General features: G+C 39.0%; 1 pseudogene; it reads left to right on the top strand.

Moving 5' to 3' along the window:
- The first annotated feature begins 5,065 nt into the window (after positions 1-5,065).
- The window catches only part of LOC123241856, a 21,880-nt pseudogene continuing 19,309 nt past the window's right edge, over positions 5,066-7,636 (top strand).

Here is a 7,636-nt window from a genome sequence, read left to right on the forward strand (position 1 = left end):
CTAACTTCATATTATTGCAGTGATGAGGAGTAGTCATGTGCTAAACTGAAAAGGACATTGGACATGGCATATGAAGACCAAGTTTTAAGTTTTGACTCAAAGAATCATAAATTAGAAATGAGAAAATATAGTGAATAGAGAACTAGCCTTGAAAAGTCAGATGAGTTCAAACCCTCCCCAAAACACTAGTTACAAATCCCTGGACAAGTCAAGTAATCCCTCTCCAATTTCCTCCTCTATAAAATCTGTGTAATAAAATCATTTGTTGATGCCCATTATCACCTCTATTATTTAACATTGTACTAGAAAAGCTAGAAGTAACAATTAGAGAAGAAAAAGAAATTGAAGTTATTAAAACAGGCAATGAGGAGACTAAACTATCACTCTTTGCAGATGATATTATGGTCTACTTAAAGAATCCTAGAGAATCAACCAAAAAGCTAGTGGAAATAATCAACAGCTTTAGAAAGTTGCAGGATACAAAATACACCCACATATGTCATCAGCATTTCTACAAATTTCCAACACGTCCCAACAGCAAGAGGTAGAAATTCCATTTAAAATCTCCCTAGACCAGAGGTCAGCAACCTTTTTGGTCATGAGAGCCATAAACACCACATTTTTTAAAATATAATTTCGTGAGAGCCGTACAGTGCTCACAGTGTGCGTTCCTGTAACAGTGCCTGAAAAAAAATAGACTTTATGGCTCCTGCAGAAAGAGCCATATCTGGCCCTCAAAAGAGCCAGATATGGCTCGAGAACCATATGTTGCTGACCCCTGCCCTAGACAATATAAAATGTTTAGAAATCTATCTGCCAAGACAAACACAGGAATTATACAAACACAACTACAAAGCACTTTCTACACAATTAAAACTAGATCTAAACAACTGGAAAAACATTCATTGCTCCTGGGTAGGACAAGTTAACATAATGAAAATGACAATCCTACCCAAATTAATTTACTTATTTAGTGCCATACTTATCAAACTACCAAGAAACTTTTTACTGAATTAGAAAAAAAACAAACTATAACAAAGTTCATTTGGTAGAACAAAAGATTGAGAATATCAAGGGAAATAATGGGAAAAAAAGAAGAGGGGGCCTAGCAGTACTAGATCTTAAACTATACTATAAAGAAGTGGTCATCAAAACAATATGGTACTGGTTAAGAAAAAGAAGGGAGGATCAGTGGAATAGACTTGGGCAAGCAACTTCAGCAAGACAGTCTATGATAAACCCAAAGCACCCAGCTTCTGGGACAAAATCCCGCTATTTGACAAAAACTGCTGGGAAAATTAGAAAACAATATGGGAGAGATTAGGTGTAGATTTCACACCCTACACCAAGATAAATTCAGAATGGGTGAATGACTTGAATATAAAGAAACTATAAGTAAATTAGGTGAACATAGAATAATATACTTGTCAGATCCCTGGGAAAGGAAAGATTTTAAGACCAAGCAAGAGTTAGAAAATATTACAAAATGTAAAGTAAATAATTTTGATTACATTAAATTAAAAATGTTTTGTACAAACAAAACCAATGCAATCAAAATTAGAAGGGAAGCAACAAATTGGGGAAAAAATCATTATAACCAAAACCTCTAACAAAGGTCTAATTACTCAAATTTATAAGAAGAAGCTAAATCATTTGTACAAAAAAGCAAATCATTCTCCAATTGATAAATGGATAAGGGACATGAATAGGCAATTTTCAGATAAAGAAATCAAAAGTATCAATAAGCACATGAGAAAGTGTTCCAAATCTCTTATAATTAGAGAAATGCAAATCAAAACAACTCTGAAGTACCACCTCACACCTAGCAGATTGGCTAAAATTACAGCAAAAGAAAGTAATAAATGTTGAAGGGGATGTGGCAAAATTGGGACATTAATGCATTGCTGGGAGAGTTGTGAATTGGATGGCAATTTGGAACTATGTTCAAAGGACTTTAAAGGCTGCCTGCTCTTTGATCCAGCAATACAACTGCTGGGTTTATACCCCAAAGAGATAATAAGGAAAAAGACTTGTACAAAAATATTTTTAGCTGCACTTGTTGTGGCAGCAAAAAACTAGAAAATGAGGAGCTGCCCTTCGACTGGGGAATGACTGAACAAATTGTGGTATCTGTTGGTGATGGAATACTAATGCGATAAAAGAAATAATGAACTGTAGGAATTCCATGTGAACTGGACAGACCCCCAGGAACTGATGCAGTATGAAAGGAGCAGAATCAGAAGAACATTTTATACAGAGACAGATACACTGTGGTACAATCTAATGCAATGGACTTCTCTACTAGCAGCAATGGCAATGATCCAAGACATTTCTGAGGGTCTTATGATAAAGAATGCTATTCACACCCAGAGAAAGAACTGTGGGAGTAGAAACACAGAAGAAAAACAACTGCTTGATCACATGGGTCAATGGGGATATGATTGGGGATGTAGACTCTAAACAATCATCCTAATGCAAATATTAGTAATATGGAAATAGGTCTTGATCAATGACACATATAAAACCCAGTGGAATTACTTGTTGGCTACAGGAGGGGGGTGGAAGGAGTGGAGAGAAAGTACATGAATCATGTAACCATGGAAAAATATTCTTAATTAATTAATTAAATCTTTAAATAAATAAATAATTTGTTGTGATAATTAAATGAGAATAACATATGCAAAATGCTCTATAAATCATAAAGTGTTATATAAATTTTCTTTAAGGTAATGCTGAAAAAAGCCATCTAGCTTAATCTCTTCATTTTACAGATAAGATAATTGAGGTACAGAAAGTTTATATCACTTTCCTAAGGACACATAGGTAGTAAGCATCTGAGGAAGGATTTTAATTTAGGTTCTCTCCTGCAATCTTGTCCATCTTTGGCTATGTGACCTTAAGTGAGTCACCTCATCTTTACAAACTCAATTAGCTCATCTCTAATGCAAGGATAATTGCTCATGACTACTCCTAATATTATTATAATAAATCAAAGAAAAGATTAGGATATCATACTCTAAAAAGCAAAGTAGGTTGAAATTCACTCTAACAATATAATCTTTAATGAATATTCCTCATTGAAAAAAAAACAGACCTTCAGGGTTTTTAGCTGTCTTTATCAGGATATGAGGGGAGATGATAATCAAGATGGTGGTGTTGGTTTACCTTTCCTGGTACATACTGTTCCCTGTCTCTCTTTCAGGGTCCTCTGCTCCTTCAGCTAGGTTGGTTTGCCTGCTCTGTGTTCAGCACTTAGCTGGCAGTTAGGGATGACCTATCTCTTCTTTCTCAGGTGATAGGTGTGAGGGCTGGAAGAAGCAAGTCTGATATACTACCACTCATGGGATTGCTGTGTCTAATTAATTGCTACACTGGTTGAAGGCTAAAGAGAGTTCATCTATTTTTTTAAAGGGGCTAAAGATATTAGGGGGCTAAAAGAGGAGAGGAGAAGTAGAAATTTTGAATTCACACTTGTGAGATTGAGATTGCAGAGTAGAATTCTAGCTGCAGAGATAGGGGGTCAGGCCACATCTCAGAATTCCATAGCTCCCTCCCCCCAGAACTCTGAGAGAGGGGACAGTTAAAGGCAGTTGGATCCTGGGTTGGAAGTAAGCAGGTCACTCATTTGGTTTGCTGTCCTGAGTCCTGGTGGCTCTTGAGGGGCTAAAGGCTTGAATCTGAACAAAACCATTTTAGTTCCTAGCTGCCAACATGCTTTACGTGTTTATTTGACATTCAATCAACATTAGATATAAGAGAAGATTATTTCTAGGCTTAGAGAGCAGTTCAGCTAATACAAGTTACCTTTCCCCTTTGGGGGAGGGGCTGCTTGGACATAACAGTTTGAGGGATTCCCAGACCTTGTCTATCCTTATCTGATCTCCCTTCCTTCCCTTCCCCACATATAATTAAACCTTTAATCATTTGGGAGCAGTGCCTGGTTATCGTTAGGGAAATATTCACAACTTCCTCAAGTTGAGTTCCTCCTGCCTCTTAGCCCAGAAGTAAGATCTTTCCTCTGTGTCTTAAAGCTTCAAAGACATCAAGCTTCTATTATTCTCTCCTACTCAATCCAGTGGGGAAATAGTTTAGAGAAAGTTATCATAGTGAGGAGTTCAGCCTTTCCTAAGTTACTTACCTGGCCCTGTGTTTAACAAGTCTGTCCACTATTATCTTTCAGTAACTGATTTCCAAATGCCTAGCGGGTAGTGGGGGGAAAAGTGAAGGAGCACTCAGCAAGATCTTACCCCTCCCTTCTGTCAAGCCTGTTAGTGGGTGGGTGTGTGTCCTCTCCATAAACCAAAAGATTAGTAAGACTTTGTTGCTACCGACCACTGGCATTTACAGCTCCCCAAATATAACACACACCATGGATTACAGGCCAAACTCATTCTTAAACTGAATCAGGGAACTCAAAGGGCAGTCATTCAGATGAGGAGAATAGAGGCAAGTGACAAGAGGAAGCTCTAGATAGCTTACCCAAACCCCAACCTCTAGTCTCCAACCCCCCCTACCCCGTCTGAGACAGAAAAAAAAGGCAAGCAGAAACTTTGGTCTCTTGATCTAGAATCTAGATTCTAGATTTACAAAGAAGAGTAGTAAAGGCATCAGAGGAGTGAAATGAGAGATGGTTTCTATATTTGTAGTAGAATGAAAGGGGCACATCAAAACATATTCATAGAGGGAGTTCCAGGTTAAGATGGCAGCAGAGTAAAAGGCAGCTCTTAACCTCTCCTGACCAAAACACACAAAACTCCTCAAGGGGACATAAAAACAAGTCCAGAGGAATGGAGGAACCCCACAACAGGGTGCAGCGTGGAAGGTACGTGGAATCGGGGCATTTCTGTGCTATAAAGGGGTAAAACAGCTCTCACTAAATCGCGGGCTGAGCAACCACCCCACCCCCACCCCCTCCACACACACCACCTATAGCTCCGAAGCCAGTTAAAAAGAAATAGAGCAACTTTGGGGCACCCATGGAGTCATTGGCAGCTCTGGGGCCTGTTCCTGAGAGCAGCAAGATTTGGGACCCCAATAAGCCAAAGAACGCACTTGAAATCTGAGCATGGGAGCAGAGAGTGGACTCAGGGCGCAGAACGCAGGCTCAGAGCGCAGGCGTGGACAGAGTTGTGGGTGGAGGCAGACACAGCCATGTGCTAAACCTCTGAAACCCTGAGTGGGGAACCAGCGTGGACGGGTATACGACTGTGGAAGCAGCGCCCTGAGACTTGTAAGGGAACCTCCTGCAGAGGATCAAGCAAGGGGGTCCACCAGGGGGCTTGACCTTGGAAAAGACCAGAACTCAGACCTCAGGAGCCAAAGGACCGCGGACAGACCCCAAGCGCGAGGATAAAGCTGAGAAGCTGCTGGGCTAATGATGACTACCCAGACTCAGGAAGTTCAGAAGAGAAAGATAAACAACAAGAAAAAGAAGTCTTTAACACTCAACAGCTTTTACACAGAGAAAATCCAGACAATGGAGCAAACAGAGGAGGAGAACAAACAAGCATCCAGACCCTCCTCAAATAAGGAAAACGGGTCACAAGCTATGGAAGAGTTCAAAACTGAGATTCTGAGGAAGATGGAAGAGATCTGGCAAGAAAATAACAGTTTAAAAAGTAGAATCTTGCAATTGGAAAGTGAGGCTCAGAAAGCAAATGAACTGATAAGCAAAGTGAACAAGATTGAAAAAGAAAACCAAAAGATCATAGCTGAAAACGAAAAGTTTAGAGCTGAAAACGAAAAGTTTAGAGCCGAAAACCAGTCCCAAAAGGCTAGAATTGAGCAATTAGAAGCTAATGATCTCTGAAGACAACAAGAACAAATAAAACAAAGTCAAAAGACTGAAAAAATAGAAGGAAATATGAAATATCTCAATGAGAGAGTGACAGACCAAGAAAACCGGTCTAGAAGAGACAATTTGAGAATAATTGGTTTTCCAGAAAAACCAGAAATTAATAGAAACCTGGACTCAATACTAAAAGAAATTATTCAGCAAAATTGCCCTGAAGTCCTACAACAAGAGGGCAATATAGACATTGAAAGGATTCATAGAACACCCACTACATTCGATCCAGATAAGAAAATGGCCAGAAATATAATTGCAAAATTCAAGGGCTTTCAAGCAAAAGAAAAAATCTTACAAGAAGCCAGAAAGAGACAATTCAAATATCAAGGAACACCAATCAGGATCACACTGGATCTGGCAGCCTCCACGCTAAAAGACCGTAAGGCTTGGAATACAATATTCAGAAAGGCAAGAGAGCTGGGCCTACAACTACTACCCATTAAAATTGACTATATATTTCCAGGGGAAAGTATGGGCATTCAACAAAATTGAAGAATTCCAAGTATTTGCACAGAAAAGACCAGGGCTAAATGGAAAGTTTGGTATCCAACCACAAAAATCAAGAGAAACATGAAAAGGTAAATAAGAAACAGAGGGGAAAGAAAGAAAACTTATAATCTTTAAATTTGCCCTTTTTAAGGGCCTCAGTAAGATCTAATTATATGTATAATTCTCTGTAGTGAACTCTATTCACTATTATAGTATCCACTATTATAGTAATCAGAAGAATAATTCACAGGGTGAGGGTGGAACACTAAATAATCTAAGATGACATGGGGGATGGGAAAGAGGGGGTGAATAGCAGGGGACACCGAGAGAAACTTGAGTGAATAAGAAAAATAGGATATTCTATTACACACAAAGAGGGTATGGGAAGGAGAGGGGACACATACTATTATAAGAAGGAGAGGAAGAGTGCATTAAGAGGTAATAATCAAACCTTACTCTCAGTGCAACCAACCCAGAGAGGGAAGAGTAGCTATACTATCCATTGGGACATAAAACTCTTATCTAACCCTTCTGAGAAAGTCAGAAGGGATAAATCAAGGGAAACAGAGGAGTGGGGAGGTCAAAAAAAGGGAGGGGAGAAGAAGGGGGAGGGGATTCATAAGACCGTTAAAAACAAAAAGGGGGGGGATAAGGGAGGAGGTAGAAAGGGAAGTTAGTCAAGGGAGGGGATAAGGGATAGGGTCTTAATAGCAAAACACTGGTTTTAAAGGAAATAGTTTAAGGAGAAGGGGTAGGAATGGGGAGGAAACGATAATGTGAGCAAATGCACAACTGATGATTATAACTCTGAATGTGAATGGGATGAACTCGCCCATAAAACGGAAGCAAATAGCACAGTGGATTAGAAACCAAAATCCTACCATATGTTGTCTATAAGAAACACATATGAGACAGGTGGACATACACAAGTTTAAGGTTCAGGGCTTGAGTAAAATCTTTTGGGCATCAAATGAGAAAAAGAAGGCAGGAGTGGCTATTATGATTTCTGACAAAGCCAAAGTAAAAATATATATGATTAAAAAAGACAGGGAAGGTCATTACATCCTGATTAAAGGCAGTATAAACAATGAGGAAATAACACTGCTCAATATGTATGCACCAAGTGGCATAGCACCCAAATTCATAAAGGAGAAACTGGCAGAGCTCAAGAAGGAAATAGATAGTAAAACCATACTAGTGGGAGATCTAAATATTCCTCTGTCAGATCTAGATAAATCAAACCGAAAAATAAATAAGAAAGAGGTAAGAGAGGTGAATGAAGTCCTAGAAAAATTAGAT

The sequence above is a fragment of the Gracilinanus agilis genome, chromosome 3 (genome assembly GCF_016433145.1).
Source record: "Gracilinanus agilis isolate LMUSP501 chromosome 3, AgileGrace, whole genome shotgun sequence".
NCBI classification, from domain to species: Eukaryota; Metazoa; Chordata; class Mammalia; order Didelphimorphia; family Didelphidae; genus Gracilinanus; species Gracilinanus agilis.